General features: G+C 48.6%; 1 protein-coding gene across 1 annotated transcript in view; it reads right to left on the minus strand.

The window, feature by feature from the left end:
- Positions 1 to 27,839, minus strand: part of TUBGCP6 (tubulin gamma complex component 6) — a 492,321-nt gene that overhangs the window by 82,496 nt on the left and 381,986 nt on the right. The window lies entirely within an intron of this gene.

Raw genomic sequence — 27,839 nt, forward strand, 5'->3', positions numbered from 1 at the left:
AAACACATATAACAAGTTCAAAGAATGCAAGAGGGCTACAATATTGTGGCAAGAAACAGTATTAACGGGGAGTGTTGTGCATAATGGAAAGACTGCCTTTCTCTGGTGCTGACTGTGCCCCCTAGAAGATATATAGATCTACCTGGAGTGGAGCAAAGCTCCCACGTCTGTCAGAGGAGCTGCACCATTTTTAGAAGTCACTGTAGGACTGGATGAACTGATGGAAACATTGGAAGGTATGAATGGCATCCCAGCAGAGCTTTATCAGATCATGCCTTTGCTCTTCTCTGAAAAACTGCTGGATGTGTTCACTGAAGCATGTGAAAGAGGGAAGCTTCGTCACACACAGAGAAAAGCACTTATAGTTTATCAGGCACATGCATCAATGTAAAAACCGGTCGCAAACGGGCAGATTCTCAGAATCTGCCCCTTTGCGACCGGTATTTTTGCATTTGGGATGCATCATCCCAAATGCAAAAATCGCAATTTAAGGAATCTCTAAATTGCGATTCCATAAATTGCGATTGCATTTGAGGAATCCCAAATTGAGATGCCTTAAATGCAATGCATGACAGTGAAAAAATTAGCGATTTCGCTAATAGGGGGAGCAAATTACCATGAAGTTAAACTTCATGGTAATTTGCAAAAACTTAGAAAAATGCACTTTTGTGCATTTTTCAAAGTTTCATGTTGCGCACACACTTGCCCTGTGTGCAACATATGTGCACAGATCAATTTCAGGGGTGCAATAGGGTGTCATTTTGACACCCTTGCACCCTTGAAATTGCATGAGCAATTTGCGAGTACCTACTGGTACTCGCAAATTGCTCATGTAATCTCCAATTCATTCCTATGGGCCTGGAGGCCCATAGGAATGAATGGGACGGCATTCCTTAATTGCGAATCGCAATTTGCGAGTCGCAATTAAGGAATTTGTAGGAACCGCTATTTTTATAGCGATTCCTACATGCATAGGCTTATGCAATTCCTTAATTGCGATTCCTTAAAAATCGCAATTAAGGAATCGCAAAAGTCTTTGTTGATGCATGTGCCAGTTAATTCCTAAAGAGGGTAAAGACTCAGTTGTTAACATCCTATAGAGCCTAGTTGATTCTCACTAGAGGCATTAAGCTGTTGAGTAAAGTCCTTGTCAATAGACTTTTCGGAGGTATATGCTCCCTGTTAAACACAATTTTCCCCTTCTACGGTCTTACAGTTTTGGAAAATTGTGACCTTGTGTTTTCTTTCACATACTTCATAACAAAACAATTGCCATTAGCAAGATCGCTCGAATACAGATTTAAAAAAAGTCTAAAAAGCCCTTTGACAATGTATTAATAAAATATATACAATGCTCACCGGAGGTAATGGAGAGAGTATCATAGACCTGTATTTTGTTATACTCTACCCCTTTTTGCTGCTCTTTAATAAGTAAGTGAATACAGGTTTTTACAGATGTGGGGCGTGGGGGATGCTGTTGTGCTGTCAAACAATGTAACCATGTCTCTATCTAAAAACAGAGAGACCAAATGAGTTCCTTCCATATAGTGCGGATCTGTGTTAAAAACAAAAGTGTTCAGCCTTTCTATTCCAAATTTCAGCTGATCAATGTGAAAAATAAGTTACTTACATTCGGATACCATTATCTGGTAGAGACCATATCTAGCTGCAGATTCCTTACCTTTGAATTTCCCAGGTGTCAGACTGGATCCGGAATCTTTTGCGTGAGCAGTACCCCTGCACAGCGTCAGATGGCTTAGTTCAGCTCCATGTGACATCACTGGCCTCAGTTATGACGTCACAGTCACCTATATAGGTGCCACCCAGTTGCGCAGACATCAGTTCCTTTTCACTTTTTCCATGCCAGAAGCGCAGAGTCATGAATTGAACTGACTTGTGAGTGTCACAACTAGGGCCCTGCAAAGGGAGCAACAATAGCCCTATAAATGAGTCTGCAGAGGGGGAGGCATGAGTGGGTATGTAATGAATCTGCAGCTAGATATCGTCTCCACCAGATAATGCTTTACCGAATGTGAGTAACTTGTTCATCTGATAGAGACTTCTAGCTGCAGATTCCTTACCTTTGAATAGATACCCAAGCCATACCATCCTGTCGTTGGCTGTGGACAGATTTGCTAGACTAAAAACTCCTACAGGACTGAACGGGCAAAATGCCCGTCCCTACGGACGTGACTGTCCAGGCAGTAGTACTTGGCAAATGTATGTAGAGATGCCCACATTGCTGCCTGGCAGTTATCCAGAACTGGAACACCACGAGCCAATGCCGTTTTCGTAGCCTTCCTTCTAGTAGAATGATCTTGTAAACCCCCAGGGGCCTGCTTCCTGGCCAGGGCGTTGCAGATTTTAATGCAGATAACAACCCAGTGTGAAAGGATTTGTTTTTGCACTGCCCAACCTTTTTTTTTAGCTCTCACGTAACCCACAAAGAGTTGGATGTCCACTAGGAACTCTTTGTGCAGTCAAGGGAGAACAACAACGTTCTTTTTGGGTCCAGACGATGGAGATGCTCCTCATCCTTAGAGGGATGTGGGAGAGCAAAAAAGGTGACCGATTGACCCAGATGGAATGGGGTCACCACCTTTGGAAGGAATGAGACACGGGTGCAATGCACTACCTTGTGCAAGTGTGTCATCAGATAAGAAGGCTTGGATGACAAAGCCTGCAATTCATGCACCCTCGGGGAAGATGATATCGGGGCTTATAAAGGGTGCCTTGATGGTAAGCAGCCGGAGGGGAAAATTGTGTAAAGGCTCAAAGGGAGCACACATGAGAAATGTAAGGACCAAATTATCCCACAGTGGCATTATAAAGGGCGAAGGTGGAAACATGTACAAGCCCTTTAAAGAACCTATTTACAATAGAAGATTTGAACAAGGAGAGTTGGTTCGGCATCTGCAAGAAAGTGGACAGAGCCGAAAGATAACGCTTGATAGGACCCAAAGGAGAGCCATGCTGGGCAAGGGCAAGATTAAAAAGAAGAATATTAGATAGAAAAGCAGAAAGAGGGTCAATAGACCTTTCTGTACAATATTTTAAAAAGATTTTGCCAACGGCAGCGGTATACAGTCTTAGTGGAGGGCCGCCTGGGTGCCAAAATAACATTAAATACTTAGGGAGGAAGGTTGAAAGCTATCAACTGTTGCCACTCAATCTCCATGCAAGGAGGCGGAGAGTTGACAGGTGTGGGTGGAGGACCCTCCGCAGCTGCTGCGACAGAAAATCCTCCTGAATGGGCAGCCTGATTAGAGGATCGATGCTCATTCGAAGAAGCTCTGGATACCAGACTCTCCGTGCCCAGTCCGGAGCCACAAGAATGACTTGGGCCAGGTCGTTCTTGATCTTATTGAGAGCTCTCAACAGAAGTGGTATGGGCGGAAAGGCGTACAGGAGGCCTGAGGTCCACTCGCAACAAAAAGCATGGCCGAGCAATAGCCACCTTGGAAACTCCAGCGTGGAAAACTGTTGACATTGCACGTTCTCTTCGGAGGTGAACAGATCTAACTAAAGCTCTTCCCACTGCTGAAAGAGACCTTGCGCCACCTCCGACTGGAGATGCCATTTGTGATCCACTAGGCATCGACGGCTGAGTTTGTCTGTCCTGGCATTCAGAGAACCTGCAAGGTGTTGAACCACCAAGGGTATGACCTGCTGTTTTAGTTGTGTCCAGAGACGCAGGGCCTCTTGACATAGGTCCATGACCCCACACGCCCTGCTTGTTACAGTACCACATGGCGGTGGTATTGTCTGTGAACACCTGCACTTACTTGCCCTTGACAGAGGGAAGAAATGGTTTCAATGCTAGCCAGATCGCCTGAAGCTCCAACAAATCGATATGGAGCCCTGACTCTGCTGGAGACCAGTGCCCCCTGATCTGAACCTCTCCCAGATGGCCACCCCATCCCAGGAGTGACACATCTAGCACTACTGTGAGAACTGGTTGGGGAAGGGAAGAGGAATCTGCCTCGGACCTAATCGCGGTTCGACAACCACCACTGCAGGTCTTTTGCAGCTCCCTCTGAGATCTGAACCACATCGGAGAGATTCCCCTGATGCTGCACCCACTGGAACTTCAGGTTACACTGCAGAGCCCGCATACGTCATCTGGTGTGATTTACCATTAGGATGCAGGAAGTCATGAGTCCCTGCAGCCTCAAATTCATTCTCACCGAAATCCAGGATAAAGACTGAAACATGGGTATCTTAACCTGAGTATCCTGGACTTGCTGCTTGGGAGGATAAACCTGAAACTGCACTGTGTCCAGAACAGCTCCGATGAAAGGGAGTGTCTCAGAAGGAGTCACATCTGACTTCAGCAAGTTTATAGTGAACCCCAGCGAATGCAGGTCAGCCATAGTCTGGAGGTGTGAGATGACAGCCTGGGGCGAAGATGCCTTCAACAGCCAGCCATCAAGGTATGGGAAGACAGATACCCACAGATGAGCTGCAACCACCGCCATCACCTTGGTGAACACCCGAGATGCGCTTCTACGGGCAAATTGTAGTACAGTGAATTGAAAGTGCTTGTGGCCTACCTTGAACCGCAGGTAACGCCTGTGTGCTGGCAGGATGGGGGATGTAAAAAATGCGCATTCTGCAAGTCAAGCGCTACCAGCCAGTCTCCTTAGTCTAGGGCAGACAAGACCTGAGCCAACATGAGCATCTTGAATTTCTATTTTTTGACGAGATTGACAGTCCGAACGTCAAGAATGGGCCGTAGACCGTTGTTCTCTTTTGGTATCAGAAAGTAGCGGGAGTAACAACCACAGCCACCTTCTGAAATTGGAACGTTTTCTATAGCTCCCTTGGCCAGGAGAGCTGCAACTTTCTCTTGGAGTAAACTAGATGATCCTCCGCCAGGCGGGTTGGCAGTTAAGGAGGGGGAAAAGAAAGAAAGGGAAGAGAATAGCCATCCTGAATGATCTGCAAGACCCATTTGTCCAAAGTTATGGACCTCCAGCGGAGGAGATATTACTGAATTCTCCCTCCAACTGGAGTGGCGTGGTCTTGCAGAACCAAACTAGGAATGCTTGGAGGCTGCAGCTGCGGCTGCCGGAGTGACAGACAACTTCTGGCTACCATTCCTATGAGGTCGGAATGAACCGTGTCCACGTTCACACACAACTTAAGGAGTCTGTACTGGATGGTGGATGAGATATAGATGAGGCGGTTCATAACCCCTTCCACTGCCATAAAAGGGGTTAAAGCTAGACTGGCCACGAGGTTTAGCCGAGAGGCCCAATAATCTGGCCATAGCATGAGATTCTTTGAAGCGCTCCAAAGCAGAGTCAGCTTTCTCACCAAAAAGATGAGTTCCATCAAAGAGCATGTGGAAGCGGTTAGCCAGGACATCACCCGAGAAGCCAGATGTTCTCAGTTAGGATTGGTGCCATAAGGCTACTATAGATGAAACCACTCTACCCAGTGAGTCAGTCGTATCTAAGCCACACCTAATGGTGAACTTTGCTGCATCTCTCCCATTTTTCACTGCCTGGGAGAGCACAGCCCCAGCCTCCTCCAGAACCTGTGGCAGAACTTGCGCAACCATTTCCCAAAGGGTGTAGGAGAAATGGCCCAATAAGCGTGTGGTGTTTACCGACTGCAATGCCAGGCTGAAAGAAAACATCTTCTTCCCAAGTGCATATAAGCCTCTTGGATTCCCTATCCAGAGGAGCAGAAGGGAACGTGCCATGGGATGTTGAAGCCTGAACCACCAAGCTTTCAGGGGTGGAGTGCTGGCTGAGGAAACTTAGTTTGCCTGGTGCAGGGTGATGGCGGCGTGCTATTGTCCTGTTTGCAGGAGCCCCTGTGCTGGGCTTGGACCATGTGCCTACAAGGATATCTGTCTGTGCTTCATTAAAGGGCAAAAGGAGTTCGGCGAGGAAGCCCCAGGCTGAAGCACTTCGGTCAAGAGATTAGTCTGGACTTAGTCTTGCCCCGCACCGAGGGTAGCTCCAGGTCAAGGATCTCTGCTGCCCTCCTCACCACCATAGCGTGGGACACCCCCTTCTCTGTAGCCACACTAGGTGGAGAGACCATGCCAGTATCCGGAGATGTGTCCAGTTCACTGGCTTCTCCAAGGTCCTCATACCAGGCCAATTGTTCACAAGGGGCCAACTGCAGTTCCAAAGGGTCCAGGGACCCACCCCAATTCTCACCCATACCTGAAACCTCTTCAAAATGGACAGGCAACGACTTAGAACCTCTGGGCTCTGTTGGCGCCGGGGTGAACATCGACCAACATCGATCTGACTTGTCGGTTATCAGAATGGGGCTGGTGCTGGAGGCATCGACTTCGGGTCTGGCACTGGGGAAGGTCGCGTTGCCAGGGACGACCAGCGCCGACCCGGAATCAGATCCATGAGACCCCACCAGGGCCATAGGCATGGAACTAAGTGGAGCCTCCTCCGATCCCATGGGACCCGAAGGCACACCGGAGGGGTCGGCCTGCTCAAATACATAGCACATGGCCTTGTAAAAGTCTTTACTCTGAGCGGAGGTTGCTCCAGCTCCCGGAAATGAGGGGAGGCACAGAGTCAAACCCGGAAACGATTTCGCAGAACCGTGCCTAGAGCGTCAATACTCCTTACCTGTCTCTTTTCTTCTTATGCCTCTTCTCCGAGCGTCCCGAGGACTTCGAGAGCAAAGAAGAGGACTTGGGGCTCCTGCAGATGTCCCACGAACTTCTCTTCCTTGTTCGGAGCCGAGATCCCCTAAGAGTCGCACTTGACGGTGTCGACTGCTAGGCAACAAGGAGCTTCAAAGATCTCTCCTGCAAGACCTTCGGCGCCATGGACAGGCAATCCGAGCATGTCTAAGTCATGGTGGGGCTTGAGCCACCTCAAGCAGACAAGAAGGGGGAGGGGGGTCAGTTACCGACATGGCGCGGTGACAGGCGCCACATGGCTTGAACCTTGTACATTTAGAGGTCATCCCTCGACACACAAGAAAAAATCTCTTGACAAAATGTCGAAAAAAGTCAGTCACAAAGAGACACTGGGGTAGCTCATCTCTGGATCATTGCTTAACTGGCAATGAAATAGAAGAACTGACATCTGCGTGCCTGGATGACCGTGACTTCATAACTGATGCCAGCGACGTCACGTGGAGCCGAACTGAGTCATCCAATGGTGCACAGGGCTACTGCTCACATAAAAGTTTCTGGATACATTCTGACAGCTGGGAAATTCAATGATAAGGAATCTGCAGCTAGGAGCCGCCATCAGATCAAATGGTTCACATTGATCAGCAAAGACCAAGTCATTACCTATGACTAGTTGTACAGCCCAATAATACTGTTCATGGTCCAGGAGGGCTATACCACCATTATAGACTCCACAAACTAATTTAGACAGTGGCATTCTTGGGGTGACCCTGTTTCATACCAATTGCCTCAGTTCACAGTCCACAAAAGCATTTTGGTATGGCATAGGGCATGTTTTGTAACACACAGAGGAATTTGGGAAACACTATCATCCTATACAAAGCTGTCATGCTGAGCAGCAAAAGCGGCAATGTTCTCCAGTGAGCAGCATCAGTTGTAAATTTCTTCAGTATACCATCGACAAACTTTCAGGACCCACTTAGCTTTACTGGACATGAAGCAGGTGATTTTTAATTTTTTTTAAATCTACCTAGTGGTAGTGCACTATCATTTACAGACAGAACATTTTCCTTTGCAATTGGCACTAAATTTGCATAGACATACAGATTTACTGATAAAATCATATTGCACACAAAAGATAATGTGTGAAAAGCGGGTTTCAGTGAATAATTATCATTTGTGCATCATCAAGAAATATGTATTGATTGGTTGTGATCCTATTAAAATATTTGCTTCCATTACACTTCAGAATTAGAATACAAAACGGGTTTAATTTTTGCTCTCCTAACTGATGAATGTGTACAATAATTTACAGGTATGTACATTTTGTTGTATGACATCCTACAGCCTTTACTTTCAAACTTCCTGTACTCCAGCAAGATGGTCACATAATTCGCTTTACTTCTTTTTCTCTGACTGCTAATTCAAAAGTTTGTAAACACCAATCCCCATGTTAAAAACAATCAGAAATGTGTCAGAAGACATAGCCTGACATTTGACCTCTGTCTTTGAAGCACAGCAAATGTGACAAGATAAATACAGAATTTAAAACCATCTTTATTTATAGCTTGGAGTTTTACAACCCACAGTTTGGGAAACACGGCTACAGAGGTTTTCTCTAAGAGAATCTTCAGGGGATCCAGTGATTTGGAGTCCCAAGTATCAGAATCCCTGCTGAGAGATCTGTAGATTTTCCCTTAGCGGTAGGGACGGCTCCCAGGTCGTAGTGGACAGAGGACTGACTGGTACCAATTGATGCCCCGATTACTTACCGGTAATCTTCATTACTCCGATTTAGTCTTCCTCGCCACATGACTAAAGAAGTGAGCTTCAGCTCCACACCAGAACCCTCCAAAGCAAATGTTAGCCTCCCATACCTCCCATCCCTTCCCAATATGGCCGACCCATAAACCCCATGGCCACTACAAGAGGTGGGCCTGCCCAACCCCAAAGCCTGAAACTACCAAGCCAAACATGAAGCCGATAGCCAGACAGGGAGGGAGGGACGGGAACTCATGTGGCGAGGAAGACTAACTCGGAGTAATGAAGATTACCGGTAAGTAATCGGGGCATTACCTCCTCGTTAGTCATCCTCGCCACATGACTAACGAAGTGAGCACATAACCGAGCCAAAAAGGCTTCATGGTACACAAGAAAACACCACCAAGGCGCCAAAAGGTTAACAAAACAACTTTAATCCATCGTGTAATGAAAACCACAGAATAAAACACAGCCCAAACAAGGGACAAATCAAGGGACATCAGAACCCGCACTCAGAACAGCCCCCGCAAAATCCCCAGGAGAGCCCCCCAGGACCACCCGGTAGTGCTCCATAAACATGTGCAGCGAGGACCACGTAGCCGCCCGGCAAATCTACTCAGTGGACACACCCTTAAACGAGGCCCAAGACACAGAGACACTCCGGGTGGAACAACCCTGGACAACCCCCGGGAGGTCAGACCCCTGGGAGTCGTACGTCAGCAGGAAAGCCTGCTTCAGCCAGCGACTCAGAGTAGAAATAGAAGGCTTGTGACCAGAACGCACCGGGCCAAAGGTCACAAACAAGCGTTCACACTGACAAAAAGGAGGTGCGAACCAAGTAAATTTCCACCGCACGACGGACATCCAACAAGGACAGGGGGACACCCACCGCGGGGGTAAAAGGAAGGCAATGACCCCTCACGAGAGCGGTTAGTCAGGGAGGGAATCTTAGGCAGAAAGCAGGGATCATGGCGCAGGACCAGCCGGTCCGGCAGGACCCTCAAGAAGGGGGGAGACCGAAGGAAGGAGCCCAGCTCGCCCATGCGGCCGGCCGAGACAATGGCGACCAAGAAAACCACCTTGAAGGTGAGGAACTTTGGATCCACCGACTGAAGGGGCTCAAAGGGGGGACCCTGCAGAGCCCGCAGGACCAAAGGAAGATCCCAAGGAGGAGACAGGCAAACAGCCCGAGGCCGCCGCAGAGAAAAGCTCCGCAGCAAGCGGGCCACCAAGAAATCCAGGAGGTCCAGGTCCGGACTGCGGAAGACCCGCAGGGCAGCCCACTGAGCCCGCAGAGTGGAGGTAGCCAACCCCAGGGTAAAACACTCCACCAAGAAATCCAGAACCCTCATGGGATCCACAGACACCAGGTCAGAACCCAGCAGGTTGCACCAACGGGAAAAGGAGAACCAGTGATGAGAATAGGACAGCAAGGTTGAAGACCTCCGGGACCCCTGCAATAAAGCAACCACCCCCGGGGAACACCCCTGGGCCAACAAGGTTACCCGCTCAACAGCCAAGCCTGCAGATGGAGCCGGCGCAACACCGCCCCGGGAAGAGGAGGCCCCCGCAAGGGGAACGGGTGATCCGGAATCGGCCAGCAAGACCGAATCGCCAGTTCGCCCAGGAGAGGATACCAGGAGCGGCACACCCAACCGGGAACCACCAAGAGCACCAGGGCCCGGTCCAAACGGATCTTGCAGAGGACCAGAGGAATCAAGGGAAAAGGCATAAAGGAGACCCCGAGGCCACGGGAAAGACAGAGCATCCACCCTCCAGACCCCCGGACACGGATGGAGAGCGCAGAAGCAGGGCAGGAGGGCATTGTCCGACTCCGCGAACAAGTCCACCTGGGGAAGTCCAAACAGGCCCACCAGACGCCGAAAGACCGCTGGCGACAGGGAGAGGGTACTCAATGGTGCGCACACCCGACTGAGACGGTCCACTACTACATTCTCCGACCCCAGGAAATAGACAGCCCTGAGAAACAAGACTGCACCCTCCGCCCGGGACAACAGTTCCCGTGACAGCAACCACAGGGAGCGCACCCTGCAACCCCCCTGGTGCCTGGTGGTTGATGTAACACCTCACCACCTGGTTGTCTGTCCGAACCAAAACATGATGATCCCGGAGAGAGGGAGCAAAGTCCCGGCAAGCCAGCAGGACCGCCTTCATCTCGCGGTAGTTGGAGGAGCAGCGGGACACAAGAGGACCCCACTGACCCTGAATTGACCAGGACCCCAAGGTCGCCCCCCAGCCCAGGTGACTGGCATCAGTCGTGACTACCCGGGGCGGGGAGATCAGAAAGGGGAGACCCTCCGAGAGATGGGACGCCACAAGACACCAGCCCAGGTCGGACCGGATCAGGGGAGACACCGGAACCGAAACTTCGTAGTCCTCGGAGCAGGGGTCCCAAAGAGACAGGAGGTGATTGACCAAGGGGTACAGGTGAAGGCGAGCCCAGGAGAGAACATTGATGGTGGCAGACATTAACCCCTGAACCCTCAACCACAGACTCACAGGAGCAGACTCCTGCCCCAGAAGAGCCCCCAGATCCCGCCACAAGACATTGCGGCGTTCCAGGGGTAAGAACACCTTCCCCTGAAGCATGTCCAACCGGCCCCCAATGAAGATCAAGTTCTGGGTGGGATCGAGGTGGGACTTCCGCAGGTTGATCAGGAAACCGTGGGCAGAAAGGACCTCGCAGACCCTCCGGATGTGAAGCCTTCCCTTCGAAAAAGAAGAAGCAGAGATTAAACAGCCATCCAGGTAGGGAAAAACCCTGATCCCCTCCCGGTGAAGAATGCCCACCAAGGGTGCCAGAACCTTGGTGAACACCCTCGGGGCAGATGACAAACCAAAAGGGAGTACCTGGAACTGGTAGTGGCAGGAACCCACGCAGAATCGGAGGAAGGGCTGAGAAGACTGGTGGACCGGCACATGGAGGTAGGCATCCAACAGGTCCAGAGAAGCCACCACCTCCCCCTGGACCAGCAGCGGCAGAATCTCCTGCAGAGAAAGCATTTTGAACTTAGTGTGAGGAATGAACTAATTCACCCGTTTCAAGTCCAAAAGAGGCCAAAAATCCCCAGACACCTTCCTAACCAGGAACAGGATGGAGTAGACGCCGAAGCCCTGCTGAAACGGCGGAACAGGCCGGATGGCCCCTTCACAAGCAGGTCCTGGATGCCAGCAAGCAAGGCCGCCCGTTTGACCGGAGAGGAAGGCAGCGGGGTAGCGCGGAAGGCGCCTGGAGGAGGGGAACTGAAGGAGATGGAGAGACCCTCCTTCACGATCCGGAGAACCCAAAGGTCCGAGACAGAGGACTCCCAAGCCGGAAGGAAGTGGCGGAGACGGCCGCCTACCGGGAGCCCACCCGGCGGGGCCAGAAGACAGTCAGGACTTGGGAGCAGAGGTGGAAGCAGCAGGCTGAGACCGGGATTTGGAGAAGAAGGGGGAGCCCCGGCCGTGACCCCTACCTCGAAAGGGCGCACCCCCCCTGGGCGTGGACAAGGTGGAAAACGCCCTCTTGGGACCCGGAAAGCGGGCCCTGGATGATCGAAGGGGAGCCAGCAGTTTCCGGTCCTCAGCCGACTTCTTGACCATGTCCTCAAGGGAAGACCCGAAGAGCTTCGGCCCGGAAAAGGGAATCCTCATCAGCAAAGCCTTTTGGGCACAGCCTCAGCCTTCCAGTTGCGCAACCAAATCTGGCATCTGGCCTGAATAGCAGCGCCACCAGCAGCAGCCGAAGCCCCCAAGGTGTCGAAGGAGATGTCAGACAGGAGCCGAGTCTGCTGCTCCATAAGCGCCAGGGTAGGAACCACATCCGCCCCCTGGTCCAGCAGCTCCGACAAGGACTGGAAATCCTTCAACAAGGACTCCACGGTGTAAGACAGGTAGGCAGAGGCACAAATGGAAAAATTGGCAGCCGAATAAGCCCGCTTGGCCGCGGCCTCCACCCGCCTGTCAACAGGGTCCGAGGGAGAGGCGTCCTCGGAAATGATGGAACCCTGCGAGGAAAGCCCCGCCATCAGAGAGTCCACCTTCACAGAGGGAGGGTAATCCTTGGAAAAGTCCTAGATGGTATAGCGCTTCGCCAGGTACCTCGGGAAGGCCTGCTTGTCAATCTCCATCCACTCCCCCTCCAACACCTTTTTAATGAAAGAATGAAGAGGCAGAGACTCCGGTTCCTTACGCTGGTACTGCAAGAAAAAGTCCTCCGAGAGTTCTGCAGCCGCCGGAGCAGGAAAGGCCAAGTTCTGCTTGATGTGAAGGAGAACATCCCGCAACTCTTAACCCTGCACATAGCGCCCCCGGAGATCCTCCTCCTCCCCTTCAGCGTCCGAAACTGAAGTGGGGTCCAAGTGAGGATGTTTAGGAGAAGAGGGACCTTGCCCAGAGCGCTGCGCAAAAGCAGCAGACACCGCAGCTTGAATCATGTCTTGAATAGATTGCAGAGTGATCGCCTCAGGAGGAACCTGGGAGGGCTGGTCCTCCCCCACAGGGACATCCCCACGCTCCATGAGTAAACACAATGCAGGAACTCCAGCACAAAAAGACTCACCAGGAACAGGGCAGAAATGCGAAAGAAACCCGAGGCCCCTAAAGTAGGCAGGAGAAGGCGGGCCAGAAAACACCTGGTAACACCATCGCGGGACAAGCCCATTACCAAACCCCGCCCCCGGGATAACAAGCCGGCCCTCAGCAGGGAGAGCGCCGACTAAACAGTGCGCAACGTAGTAACGCCGCCGCCCGCCATAGAGCCCCGAAGCGCCGGAGTCCTGAAACAGGAGCAGAAACACCTGAATCGCCTGAAGAGCGGAGCCCGAGCGGGGAACCAGAGGCGGCCCGCCGAGGAGCTCACGACCGCCCACACGAAGCGAGCACCGCAGGTAAACCATGCCCCACAGCTGCCGCCCGCCATAGTGCCCGGAAGGGAAGGCGGGCGGCGGGACAACAAAGGCGGACCCTCGCAGCGAAACACTGCACAGCCGCCACCTGCCCCAGCGCCACGAGGAGCAGGCGGGCGGCGAAAACAAACGTAGTGGTAACACCATCGTGGCACGGAGCCGGGGCCGCATAGCCGCCGCCCGCCATAACGCCACAAGAGGCAGGCAGGAGGGCGGGCGGCGAAACACACGGAGAAACCACTCGTACAGCCGCCGCCCGCACCAGCGTAACGAAGGGTAGGCGGGCGGTGGCACAAAGAGTTAACGCGCCATTCCCCCTCACCGAGAGAAAAGGCACATAGGGAAAACACAGAAGAGGCAAGGCAATACTGGCCCCACGCATCCCCGCCCCCCCCCCTCCCCTGAAAACCCACGGCCCGCTAGAGCAGAGCCTAACCGGCTCCAAGTGCAAACACACCGGGGGATACAAGAAGGGGGATACAAACAGAGTCCAAGCCCCTTGGGTCCGCTAGAGCAGGACCTCCAACCCGAGACCCACATACCTGCTACAGCAGGCACCACTTACCTGACGCACTCTGGAGAGACATGTGCAGAACAGAAAAAACAGGCTTTGAGGTTGGGCCAGCCCACCTCTTGTAGTGGCCATGGGGTGTATGGGTCGGCCATATTGGGAAGGGATGGGAGGCATGGGAGGCTAACTTTTGTTTTGGAGGGTTCTGGTTTGGAGCTGAAGCTCACTTCGCTAGTCATGTGGCGAGGATGACTAACGAGGAGGTAATGCAAAATCCCCTATATCATCCAAAGATTTGCACCACCTGCATTATCCTGTCAAAGGAGAGTACCGGGTCAGAGACGTAAAGCAAAAGGTCATCAGCATATGAGTTTTTGCCTCCCACCACAGATCCCATCACACACCTCTTATCAAGGGATCACTTCTCATCCAACATGTCAGTGGGTACATCACCTTAGCTTAGAGCATAGGGGACAATGGACACTCCTGTCTGGTGCCTCTATGCAGAGGTAACATCGTAGAGTACCTACTATTAACCCTAACACAGGGCAAGTGATCCAGATAGAGAAGGTTTAGCCACTTTAAGTAGCGTGGACCCAGACTCATTATATCCAGCACCCGAAAGAGCTAGTGCAACTCAAGGATGTCAAAAGTGTTGGACGCATGCATTGACGCAAGCACCGGCAGCTCTGTAAAGCCATCAGTCCGAGTCAAACATGCACCGGAGGTTCAACCTCGTATGCCTGCCTGGAATAAAGCCAGGCTGATCAGGATGTATAAAGGCTGAGTCAATCGGGTCACAAGTACTTTGACTAAAAGTTTTCTGTGAGCATTCAGAAAAGGCCATTCGTTCTCGCTGCTTCATATATCTAAAGGAGATATGTAGACACCTTACTAGCTAGGCACCTCTTTATATACCTCAATCAGTAAACCAGAGGGCCTTGCCAGACTGCAGAGCCCCAATTGCATTCTCCAGCTCCACAGTTGTTATATACGCATCAAGCACAACTCTGTCAGAATCAGTGAGGAGAGGGAGAGAGATATCACGGGATAAATCCTGCATTTACTCCATAGTGCAAGTCAGGGCAGAGGCATAGATGCCCTGTGTAATGTTTAGCAAACCGCCTCGGCAATGTTAACATTACCACTTATTTTCCCCGAGGGTATCAGAATGGATCTCACCCACCCACCTCGTTGCTTCATCTCTTTTCAAACCACGCCAACAGTTTACCAGTTTTATTGCCCACCTCATAGAGGCACCTCTGTGTCTTCAAGTAGTGGTTACTAGCTGCATCGGAGGCCAGATCTTGGTACACCTGATGTTTAAGGTCCAGTTGATGACTTGTGTCATCCCTGGGGTGCAGAGTATATTGCCTCTCCAGCAGCAGGAGTTAATCTTCAGTGCATTACATCTGCTCACATCTGCCTCTACATTTAGCCATAGCCAGGGAAATTGCATGCTCCATGCAGTACAGTTTTAATTGCTTCCCATAACACCACCCCTGATTTCACTTTATGCTCTTTTTCACAAAAATAATTCTCACTAGCTTGGCGTAGTTTGTCTGCCACTCTCAGCCAGGGGTCCAGTCTCCAACCTCTATAATCCCCCATTCTGGACTGCCCAACTCCACATAATGAGGCGAGTGGTCCGAGATTCCTCAGGCTAAAGAGCGCATATTTAGAATATAACATATATACAGACCCTGTGTGGATCTAAAGTCTAAGCACAAGTTATGCGCCTTGGAATAGAAGGTATTTTATAGTGTAGACGACTATTCATTCTCCACACATCCACTAGCCCACCTGCTTCCACAACACTCTTCAGTTGTGGGCCACCACTACACTACACAGATGGGCTGCACGTCCGGACGCTGCAGAAGGAGGGACCACAGCTCTACCAACCCAGCAGACTGTGTGTGTGGGGGGGGGTAAATAAATCAAATCAGCCACTATGGTCAGCCCGTTCCACTTCCCAACAACAATAATATAGCGACCTTGGGTATCAAGTAGGAGAACTAAACTGAGGTACTGGCAGATTATGCCCCTTTTCATTTTACTCTCTATTCCATTGACAATTCAGAAGAGTATCGATAACCTCCCCTCCCTCGGGGGCCCACCATCATCCCTCTTTGACATAGATCGTTCCCCACAAAATCTCAACAAGTCACTCAGGATGGCCATATAATTCTCCACCTGCGCAAGGCCACATCACAGAAAGTAAATACACATTGAATCCCTGAACTTCCCCCTTCTACAATGAATCCCTCCCCTGCTTCCGGCGCTGCAGGCATAAACTACATACCACCCCAATTTGCTTAGAGCCTGTTGCCCTGAACATAACTAACTAGTCCCAACTGAGTGTGAAAACCAAGGCAAAAAGGGCAATGAATTTCCACTTACCAGTATACACACTGAACAGTATTCTAGCAATCAGCACCCATCAATTAATTTATCTAATGCAAGTTCCATGCAATCGAATAGTCTTCAGACACTAGTCAGGCAGGGCTGAGGCGATGCAGCCTGCGCTACAGTAGGCCATCCTTAGAGTTAAATGCAACAGTTTGTCACTGCAGGGTCAGACTTCCCCACATCAACAGCGATTATCAATTACTTAGTGACTCCAGTGCACATGTCACCCCAGAAGCGTCAGGCTGATCAAGATTAGTAGAGTCAGGATGGTTTAGGCCAGTGGACAATTCTAGTTCATCCAGATCAAGCAAAGGTACATTTATTTCATAGTAGTTTCTCCCAGGTTGCTGCCCTCCAATTGTTGCCTGCCACAGCGGGCCTCAACCTGTAGGCCTCCACCGTTCAAGCCATTCCCATGTCTCTTCTGGTGTCCCAAAGATCCATGATTTACCATCAGCAATAATTTGCAGTGTGGCAGGGAAGAACATCATGTATTTAATATCATGCTCCTGCAGTCGATGCCTGATTCTGTCAAAGGAGCGCCTTTGCTTTCAAACAGCCAATGTGAAATAAGGGTACATTTGGATCGTGCTGTTTTCAAGTTTCAAGCCTCCCTGCTAGCGGGCAGCATGTAGTATGACATCTCGATCACAATAGTTGAATATCCTGTCTATTACCATCCAAGGTGGTTGTCCAGGTCTGGTGGGAGGCCCCAGTGCCCTGTGGGCATGTTCTATGGGGAAGAACTTGGAGAGTCTGTTTGGTTTGAGATGGTTAACGATCAGATCTTCAACAACCAGATCAACACTGGGGCCCTCTGCCCTCTCAGGCACCCCCACAAGGTGAATATTGTTGCGGCGGAATCGTCCTTCCGCATCCTAAATCCGCGCCTGCTTCACCACAGCATCCTTTTTGAAAGGCAGAAACCAGTGATTTTAGGGCAGTTACCTGTCCATCGGCCCTAGTACAAGGTGCATGGGATTGGCGGGACCCAAATGACCACTTAAAAGCCCTGATTTGTGCCACAGTTTCATCCACCGTCTCCTGGCCATCACTGCTTCATGCCCAGGCAATGCCGATGCTGGATGGCGGATATTTAATGGATGTTATAGGGATAATTACAGGCCCTGTGCAGGTGTCACACTAAAACACCACAGTCTTGCTCGGCCTAATATCCCCCGCGAGATAATTCTTGATTTTTTTAATGAGGTGGAGTAGTGCTTGGTTGATTTCAACTGGTACGCCAGTTATGGAAATGTTACTTACTTGTAATCCTGTTTTTACATAGTAGCAATCCTCAATGAAGTTATATATGTAGAATAATTCCCAACAGCCTGTATGGACCCCGGAACACCTCTCACCATTAAATCCAAAGATTTATCTTCAATGGAAATAGACATGTTCACAAAATTCAGGTGCATGTGTCACCCTCCTAGATTTAAGAAGGTCGGCATTTACTTATTTTTTTCTCTCAGAGAAAGTCAATTCAAACCTACATTGCACCAACACACTGAAAAATGTAAACATTCAAAATTATGGATTTAAACCTTTAGCTTACATAGGAGGAAAACGAAGGAGAGGGTGTCTGCTAGGCCAAGACTGTATTAGTTCAAAAAAGATATACAGCTCCTTTAAGAAGCCAGCAGAATCCAGCTCCTACCATTCACTTTACTGATAGTTTGCCTTTTAACCTCAGTTCTTTTTTTAAGTATTTTAATAACTGAATAATAGGCACCTGCTTACGGAATTACTAACATCCAAGGAGGAGAGAGGGCTGTTTAGGACTTCAGTGATGATTCCCGCGATGCAGAACTTGGATTATAAGTAAGATCACCTTCTGCATCGTATGATCTTCACTGATCATCATAAAAATAGAATAGCCAGCTTATCCTTTGAAAGGGGATGCCAATAATAGCCAGAAACTTATTAAAACAAGAAGAAATGTAAAAAATATTTCAGAACACGTTCAAGCAGATATTTTAATGCTGCTTGACCAACTAAAGCGTAAGCTTTGGTGCCTTTAACCAAACAGTAATGTTTAGTGAATGTACGTACTGATATCCATGTGGCTGCTCAATGAACATTCTTCAATCAATCAGCAGTAGCTCATTTCCACAAGTTGAATGAGCCTTTGGTCTACACAGCATGATTTTTTAGTTTGCTGGTAGCACCAAATAATGCAGGAAATTATCCATATATAACTATAATTTGTTTTGTGGATGCCATCTCTGTAAGGAGGGGTCCATTACTGACAATGAGATAATTTGTTCTCCATATCTCAGTAGTCTTTTCTAAATAAAATGTTTTAAAAAAAAACTTTTAATATGCAAAGAATTGAGTTCTCTCAACGGGCGTGGGAAGACTAGGAAAGAGAACTAGCAGAGATAGTCTGTTAAATATGAAAATCCAAGACTACCTTTTGCAAAAATGTTGGATGTCTTCTTAACACTACCCTGTTGTGATGAAAAAAGGTGTAAAGCTCTACTGCAGATTGGGCATGGAGCTCACTTACTCTCCTAGCAAAGATGATTGCTATCAGAAAAGCTACTTTCCATGTGAGATGCTAAAATGAGGCCTTATTGATACCCTCAAAAGGAGGAGCCATTGATTTAGAAAGAACTAGATTAAGTGCCCATGGAGGACAAGGCTACTGTCTTGGCAGAAACCTTTTATTGAATCCTTCTAGAAAACCTTTATTTTTGGTATTGTAATAAAGGACATTTGATTCAGGTTTTTCCTGTATGCCGTAACAGCAGACAAATGCACTCTTCCGGAGCAGTATTGTAGCCTTGATTTTGCCAAATGTAGATATGGTTACAGGAAAGTGTCCCTTTCTGTGTGGTCACTCTCCATGTTTTGCTCCACATGCTGATGGTTATGACTCTGACAGTGCACTGGAGCCTGCTGCCCTAACCCCATGTTGCAGGGATTCTGCTCATGCGCAGGAAACCAGGACCTCAGTGAATTGCGGTGTACCAAAAACTCACCTCAGTACCCAGAACCCCTATCCGACTAGCATCAGTGTCTCATTCATTCTACGCATCATCTCAAAGCTACCAATGATTAGACAACCCAGAACAAGCGACTTAGAGTACTCTCGGGAATGGTGGGAATCAGAAACACCTTTTCATTATTATTCTCATATCAGTCCACAACAAGAGTAATCAGAGACACGGTAAAGTTTAAAATGTTTATTTTTAACTACGTGTCCTAAGGTGCAGTACTTTGGCTAACATAAGCAGACAAAGGATTAAAAACAAAACCATCAGCATTGTTACAATACCATGAAGGGAGAAATCATATTACAAATGATAGTGGAATAAAGCCACCCTCCATTCGCTAGTAAGCTAGTTTTATGAAACTAATAGAAGGTCTCTAGGCTTGAATGGGGAACCCCATACTGTAAATATCAGCTTAGGTGAATCACATCACAGGATCAGCTCTGCTCTATGTCTGGAAAAGGTCTTCTCCAAAGTGTCTGAATCATGCATGCAAATGCAATATTAAAGGCACCCGAGTTTCAGATATTTGCAGCTGTGTGCGTGTTTTGGCTAGAGTGTGGGACGATCAACATGAATTCAAAAGCATACATTGTTATTTGACCTTGACGGTTTCTGCACACAGTGTTCAGACTAAGGTTGAGGTGCACGTCTAGGGATGTGAACAACAGACCATTCTCATGTGAAGAAAAAGCAAGCAGTTTTTCTTGTAATAACAGCTACCTGCAGTGTCGTGTGCAAAAGCAGCAAGAGTGGCAAGATGGCGTTTTACAGCTAAGCCGCTTATGCTAACATAGCAATGTGTGTACATGGAACTCCGTCTCCACTACACCCAGTGCCTGTTCTCTCTCACAAAACTGTTATGTTCCACTTGGTAATCCCAAATTGGCTAAAACTTTACCCCTTATAAGTACCTAGTATATGGTACCCAGGGCATAGGTGGTAAAGGGGTCACCAAGGCTGCAGCACAGTTTGTGCCACCTGGGTGGTCCAAGTAAACTGACAGCTGGCCTGCCATTGCAGACTGCAGACGCAGTGCAAATTGCTCGAACTTGACTATGCCTTCACCACGAGTAGCACAGTCAGATGCACTACCTTTACTATATGTCAGACACCCCTAAGATACGTCTCAGCCCAGGAGTCCGTGTACAGTGTATTAAAAGTGAGGACATATAAGTGCTAGCCTATATGTCCTTTAAGTGGTGTTCCTTATTGGAAACTGTTATAAGTGTTTACAGTCCATATGATAACATGGGCTGCCAACCGGGGCACCTGGAGATTGGCTGCTCCACTATGGTACCACTAAAATATGTCATGTTTGGTATCAAACAACATGCCTTCTCACCCCTGACATGATTCTTGTGCCCTGGGTGACATGGCATGCACATCTGAGGTTGCCCACCTGGTTGCCCCAGCTTCTCTGTGCTCTGACTGACCAGACTGCACTTTTCCGCGCCTGCTGCCACCATTGCAGGATTCTGACCTCCTGCCAGGCAGTGTGATCACTCCCATGTGTCAAAAACAAAGGCTTGGACATGAAGGAGTTCACACTTCCCTCCTCCCAGGAGTTCACACTTCCCTCCTCCCAAGCATGTTAGTGAAGTGGCACATCAAGGCGGTAAATTTCAAAAGCTGCACCCCAGTGGAGGAAATTAGCTATGCAGGGAGGTGTACACCCCAGGAAGGCAGGAAGGCTAGCCATACCTCAAGGGTGAGCAGCCAGGTCTGTACAACACCATTAGATTCTGTCATCTTTAGGAGTGGCAGAATAGAGTGTTCTAGGTAGAAAAGGTGACCTACACCCCTGGATGTGGTCATCTCAGGGTGGATTAGCTGCAGGGACTAGCTGCTCATTGGCTACTAGCTCCCACACCCCCTAAATCCCCCAAATCTCAGTTTTAAGGGACCCCCCTGACACCAGAACCCCAGATCTTGCATCAAGGAAGGACCCAGAGGGATACTTAGACTTAGAACTGGTGACCGAACCTTGCCCTTAGCTAAAACTTGGCATTCCCTGGCAGGGGGACCCCTCTGAAGCCTGAAGCGCCCTCAGACTCCCCTGGACTAGTGGCACTAGCCTCTGCAAACTGCAGGTAAAACAACGCTCCATATCCGAAGATTCACTGGCCATCAGGCCCTCTGAGGGATCGCCCAAATCCAGATGGACTAGTGCATTGTGGTAACTAACCCCTTCAATTAAGACTGCATTAAGAGGGAGCTCCATCCGACGTATGACCAACATCAGCAACCACTTCGTTGCATCTTTTTCCACCGCAGCATTGTTTCAGCGGTAAGAGCAGCTCACCTGCAGTGCCCGTTTAGCACCACTGATAGCAAAGACAACTCTGTACCCAGGGTCCACGAGGCAGGTACAATTGAACTGACTATCCTGGCTTTGTCCTGGGATCCGCATCACCTTTATCCTGCAAGGGTACAACGCAACTCAACCAGCAAGTGACCGATTGTCACTAGTGGCTTTTCTCATTGACCGCAATGTTAAATATTCACTGTATTATTTTGCATTGATTTCATATTACTTGTAAAGCTATTTCGTTCATTTTGGTGTCTAAGATAAAAATACACTCTATTTTTATAATCTGGCCTCGAGTTGTGTCAATTACTTATCGTCTACGTTACTTTGAAATGCTTAACACATGTTCCTCTAGTAAAAACTGACTGATCTTTGCCACTCTACCAGGACTAAGCTAAGGATGTATTAGTGTGAATCCAAGGACCATCTTTGGGGTATTGTGAAAGTATTACAAAATGAGGACTAACCCCCACACCACATATTACTCAATTTTCCTACAATCTTTTTAACATCAAATTGGATCAGGATTATTTTCCAAACACCAAATCACAAATCTTTTCCATGATTTGACTATGTTATACGATGTCTAGTGGAAGGGTGCTTGTCTTCTTTTAGAATGTTCATACAATGAGGCAAATTTAGGCGACCATATCAAATAACCACAGGAGACATGCAACCTCATTCAAATATTATATGTTGTGGTGATGTATTGTCCCCTGTGTCCTCGAAAGCAGATATGGTCTGTGCGACCGCTTCCTGTATGGTTTTATGGAAAGGTAAATAAGTTCCTGAAACCACCACTGTCTTGCCCACTCCGGAGGCATTGGACTGTTTTAGTATGATTAGAACTGGTGGAATTAACTGTACAGGTGGAAAACCGTACAGAAAATCATTGAACTAATCTATAAAAAAGGGCATTGGTCAGCAAGCCTGGTTCCTGTAGTCTTGAGGTGAAGTTTAGGTATTTTGTATTCAGTTCGGTAGCGAAAAGATCTATTTGCTACACCATAATTTTGAAAAATGTCTTAAAAAATGTGATTGGTTAGTTCCCATTCCTGATTCACTATGTAATTCACTACATAATATCTACTGAGAAAATCTGCCTGGCAATTATGAAGACCAAGAGGGTGACGAGCTTGAATGGTTAAGTGCCTTTTAAGGAACCAATGTCATATTGCCTAAGCATCCTGGGTCTGGTGCCACCCAGTTCAAAATAATATGTTACAGTCTTATTGTCCTTTTGAATTACCAGTTTGTCCCTAGTTATGGATGGTAAAAAGGCTTTCAGAGCCAGATGTACTGCTTTTACCTTTAGAACATTGATATGATAGAGCTGTTGTTTCTATTCTGAATTGACGGATTGTATAGCTGCGCTCCCCGAGCCTGTTAGGGACCCATCTGTCACTATGGTCTGAGAAAGTAGATTCTGGTGAAACAAAATTCCTTCCAGAAGAATTTTTTGTTTTGCACACCACATGAGTGATTATTAGGCTGCTACAGTAAGGGTCAATTTGTTTTCACAATTAACTATGAACTGATTCCACTAGTCTTCTTTACATTGTTGCAGAGGTCTCATGATTAGGTGTGCATTGGGCACTAGATAAATATAGGATGTCACGGTCCCTCCCAAAAACCCCACACACTCCTTCTCAATCAATGCTGTTGTTTTCCCTTCACACCTGGGAGATCAGAAAGTGGAATAGGCTGTAATGTTTTCCAAGCACAATGTGAACTACAGCAAAATAGCAAACAGAACAGTATATAAAGTCCTAATCTGAAAAGATTTCATAAAGTGAGAGTGATTTTGAAAACTACGGCCCATGCACTGTGCGCTATCTCCTGGCATCTTTCAAACGTATCGAGGGGTGGAGCTTGCCTGACTCCAATATAGCCGCGGGCCCTGCCCTATTATTCTGCAAAATCCTACAGAAAGACGCTGTAAACCGCAACATACAATTTAGCCGCCAGCCTGACTTACTGGGAAGAAGCCCCCGCAGGCGAAAAAGCGATCGAAATTGTAGCCCTGATGGTGGTGGGATCAACGAGGTGTGACTCTGGCCTTGAGTTGATGGTGAGAAAGGGGAGTGGCCTACCTGACGTGGCCAAGGCTGTGCGCTCTCCCTGGCGGGCGTGGAAGCAAGCTGCTGGAACCTTGATGCGGCTGTTGGTGACATTCGTGGGCGTTCTTCCTCCCGGGCTGGCGAGACAGAATTAGCGACTAACGGGGGAGCAGTGTGGTGAAACGAGGAGCCGAAGTTGGGAGTCCCGGCGAGAGCGTGGTTGCGTTGATGATCCATGCCGCACTGGAGAGAGGTGGAGCTGGGACGAGGGGCATGGCCCTGAGGTGGTGAGTCGGGTGATACCCGCTCAGGTGGCCAGGTCTACCGTGTGGACCTCGCCTGACGAGGGGACCCACAGGAGAGTGGATGCTGCTGAGGAACACAGAAGCTGAAGTGAGCCTGTACGGCTGGCGGATGACCGGTACAGAGCTTAATATAGCCCAGCAGGAACTAGCATTGGCCTGATTGGTTCAAGATGGCTGCCTGCTGTGAGGTGCCTCTGAAGTGAGGACAAAGCCACAACACGTTGAAGGGTGCTGACGCAGAGCTGAATACTAGAGCAGGCCCTGATTGAATTAGAGAGCTGCTACTGCAAGTGATAGGTCTGCTTGAAGTGGTGGCGCTAGTAGTGGACGGGAGCACATACAACACATACAATACTAGACCTACTCGGGTACATGTGCACAGAGACCATTGAAGCCCTACAGTGAGTGGCTTATATGGGATAGCAGATAGATCACAAGCCAAGATGCAGTTTGAACCGCGTAGGGCTGCTAAATCCAGAGACACTGATGTCAGCACAGCAGAATCCGGCCCGAGATCAGTGACCCCTCTACAGATGGAGAACTAAAACTAATATTGGTAGCTATGCAGCGCAGTTTAAGTAAAAAAAATTGATGGGGCAGTCGATACCCTCTCGTTTCGCATGGACAGAATGTCAGAGAGACTGGATAAACGTACGGAGAGACTAGACAATGTGGAGAGAAGAGTATCCGATGTAGAAGACACAATAAATGCAGACAGTAAAGAACAAGAAAATAGACAAATTGCTACACACACTGCAAGCGAAGGCTGAAGATCTGGAAGCGCGTTCCACACTGAACAACTTGCGTATAGTGGAGGTCGCAGAATCCACTAATATAGCGAACATGGAGCAGTTTGTTGAATGCATCCTTGTGGGCATATTGGGCAGAGATACTTTCTTGGAAATGTTTGTGGTGGAGCGCGCTCACCGCTCCCTGGCCCCGAGACCAGTCCCGGGTGCTAATCCTCGCTCAATAATAGCCAAGCTTTTAAACTATAGGGACCAAGATGCGGCTCTACAAAAGGCAATGGGAACTGCAGGTGTTACGCTTTGTGGGCAGTGAGCTATCTATTTACCCTGACTTTACAAAGCAGGTCCAGAAGGCACGCTGCCAATTTGTACTGGTGAAGAGAAAACTGCTAGAGTTAAAAATGGAATACAGTATGATGTATCCTGCCAAGCTGCGAGTCATATCGGAAGGGAAGGCCCATTTTTTTCACGGACCTCAAAATTATACTCCAGTTCGTTCATCAAATGGGGGGGTGGGGGAGCGAGTGGCAAGAGGAGTCCCCCCCAAGAACACTTCTAAGAATGAGGAGGACACACCAGATGTCGAGGAGCAATGATGTGAGGAGAGCTGCGAGGGCAGTGACATGGAGTGGGGCGGGTATGACTCTTGCGAACTGCAGCCCACTCAGCCGAGATAAAGTCCCCTCGGATACATACCCAGGAAGGTGAGGGGGTTCCACCTCGTGTTCGACCCTGGTCCTGGGTTGTTGGCAAGACTGATTCAAAGTGTATCTGGATTAACCCCGTCAGATGGAAAGGCACATAAGGCAGTGCAGGGGCGGAGGGTCTGTTGCCCGTGGACAGTACTTGTTCGAGGTTCACCTGCTCCTAACATTTATCCTAGGTGGGGGAGAATGGGCCTTTGCAAGGGGGCTATGCAGAATTAACGTAATAAAGTCAGGACATAAGTGGGCGATAGCGTCTTCCGGGGATGGGTGGGACTGGGGAGGAGTTCGTGGGCAGGCAACATCCACCCCGATGTGCACCACCATGTGTAGTTTGTATTCCTTTGTTTTTCATTGAGGTGTACATGAAGGGGTGGAATGGGGAGGGATGTCATGCTGCTATGCAGAGTTCGGGGTTGTATAGCGTGGGTGGGAGAACTTTAAAGTGTATATCAGGGGGATGGTGATCTCCAAGCATGCGAGGGTACTCAGGTCACTGCTGGGTAGATTAACACTGTTAGAAAAGGAAATATCAGTCCTGGAATCGAAGCACCAAAGACTGGGGGATAACCAAATTCTAAGTGATATTCAGACTAGACTAGTTGAATATCACGAAATAGCCTCCAGCGAAGTCTAGCATATGGGCAAGTATGCGGTTGCAAGGAAGTACAGAGAGGGTGAACAGCCGGGGGCCATGATAGCTGCGCAGGTGTGTCCAAAGAGGGAATTAAAGGTGATTCTGGAAATCCAGGATGAGTATGGCCAACCATTGTATGACACAGACCAAATAGCAGAGAGATTTCACAGATACTATGCTGATTTGAATTGATCACGAATACCCCCAGATGAAACTGCAATCACGGATTATCTGGAACACATATAAATGACATGGCTCACACCGTAACATAGGGAGCATTTGATGGCACCATTGGATGCCGTGGAAATACGGGTTGCACTTGAAAGCATGCAGGCTCGGAAGGTGCAGGGCACAGGCGGCCTCACAATGGCCTTCTATTAGGCCTACCAAGTTCTTCTTATACCGCACCTAGCCACATGGTATGAAGAGATGGTACACTCCGAGGTAATGCCCCCATCGATGCGTTAAGCCCTGATCGTAACACTCCTGAAACCTGGTAAACAACCCAGTCAATGTTCCTTGTACAGGCCTTTGTCTTTGATTATTACTTCTGGTGAATACTCACCCCTCCCCCATAACTAATACAACAATTTCTTACATAAGAGTAGTCTGAGTCGGAGGAGAATGTAGCTGAACAGCTGGGCTTGTATTTGGCCCTTTCCAGACTTTGAAAGGTTTCTTGTAGGCTTTGAAATGATAAAGGATATACAAAACCTTGCAATGACAGATGTGTTGGGTACTTAGTCCTGCAGCAATGAAGCATGTGAAATGGCTTCACAGTAGTTGAAGCACACCAACCATAGCTGCCATCTTGGCAGCCTTTATTTCTTGAATGTCTACTTAACTTTATCCCACAAAGTTGGGAACTATGTAAGGGCACATCAAATCATTTTACACCAATATATGACAAAGACCTTGCATTTCTACCCAAGCATGCTAACGCTTGCAGATCTGGCACAGCTCTATTATCAGGGCTGTTTCTGGCTAGTGGGAATGAAGATGGGACTCCACGGGTCAAGAAAGGAGTAGTGCCTAAGCGTTATTAGGCCACTCCAAATGAGAGTACTCGAGCTTGCTCTGGGAGACAGAGATAATTGTCCCCTTGAGGAAAAAGTGGACAGGTTGGCACAGTGTATTTTGGGCAATGCAATTTCATACACATAAACACAGAAAAGTGAAGGGGGAATGCTTGAATTAATCTCAGGCTGCATTACAGTTCATTATTTTATGCCCACCATGACACCTCAGACTGAAGGCAGTCATATGTAAATTATCATGGATCCTGCTTCGAATGAAACAGTCTAGTGGAACTGCTAAGCCAGGTCTCTCTGAACCGGAGCCCATGCAACCCCAGACCTGTGTCAGAATGTTTGGCCTCGCCAATAGAGCGCAGCCTTGATTCAGCACAGACTTGGTTTTAGTGGCAGAATGAGAAACAAGCATTGGCATAGCCAATAGCTCTCGCCTTTGGGACATTATAAGTGTTTAGCCATGCAACAGTTGATGTTGCACCAAGGATACTGTGCTGCATAATAAATACTTATAAGGTCCCAAAGACGAGACCTATTGGCTATGCCAATGCTTGTTATTTGTTTTATTTAATGCATTGTTATATAGCGCCGACTTTACCCAAAGGTGTCAGAGCGCTTCACAATAGAACCAAGTACGTTACATGAGGAGAATTTTACATATTTACACGTTACTGATACAAACACTTACCCACCAACATGTTACATGATGGGACTTGTAGTTCTGCTTTGTTAGTTAAAAAGCCAGGACTGCCCGACTGTGCCACACATCAGGGGGTTGCTTGCCAGTTATGCATGAGCAGCTAGGCTGGAGGAGTAGGGAGGCAAGGGAC

The sequence above is a fragment of the Triturus cristatus genome, chromosome 4_1, assembly GCF_964204655.1.
Source record: "Triturus cristatus chromosome 4_1, aTriCri1.1, whole genome shotgun sequence".
Lineage (NCBI taxonomy): Eukaryota > Metazoa > Chordata > Amphibia > Caudata > Salamandridae > Triturus > Triturus cristatus.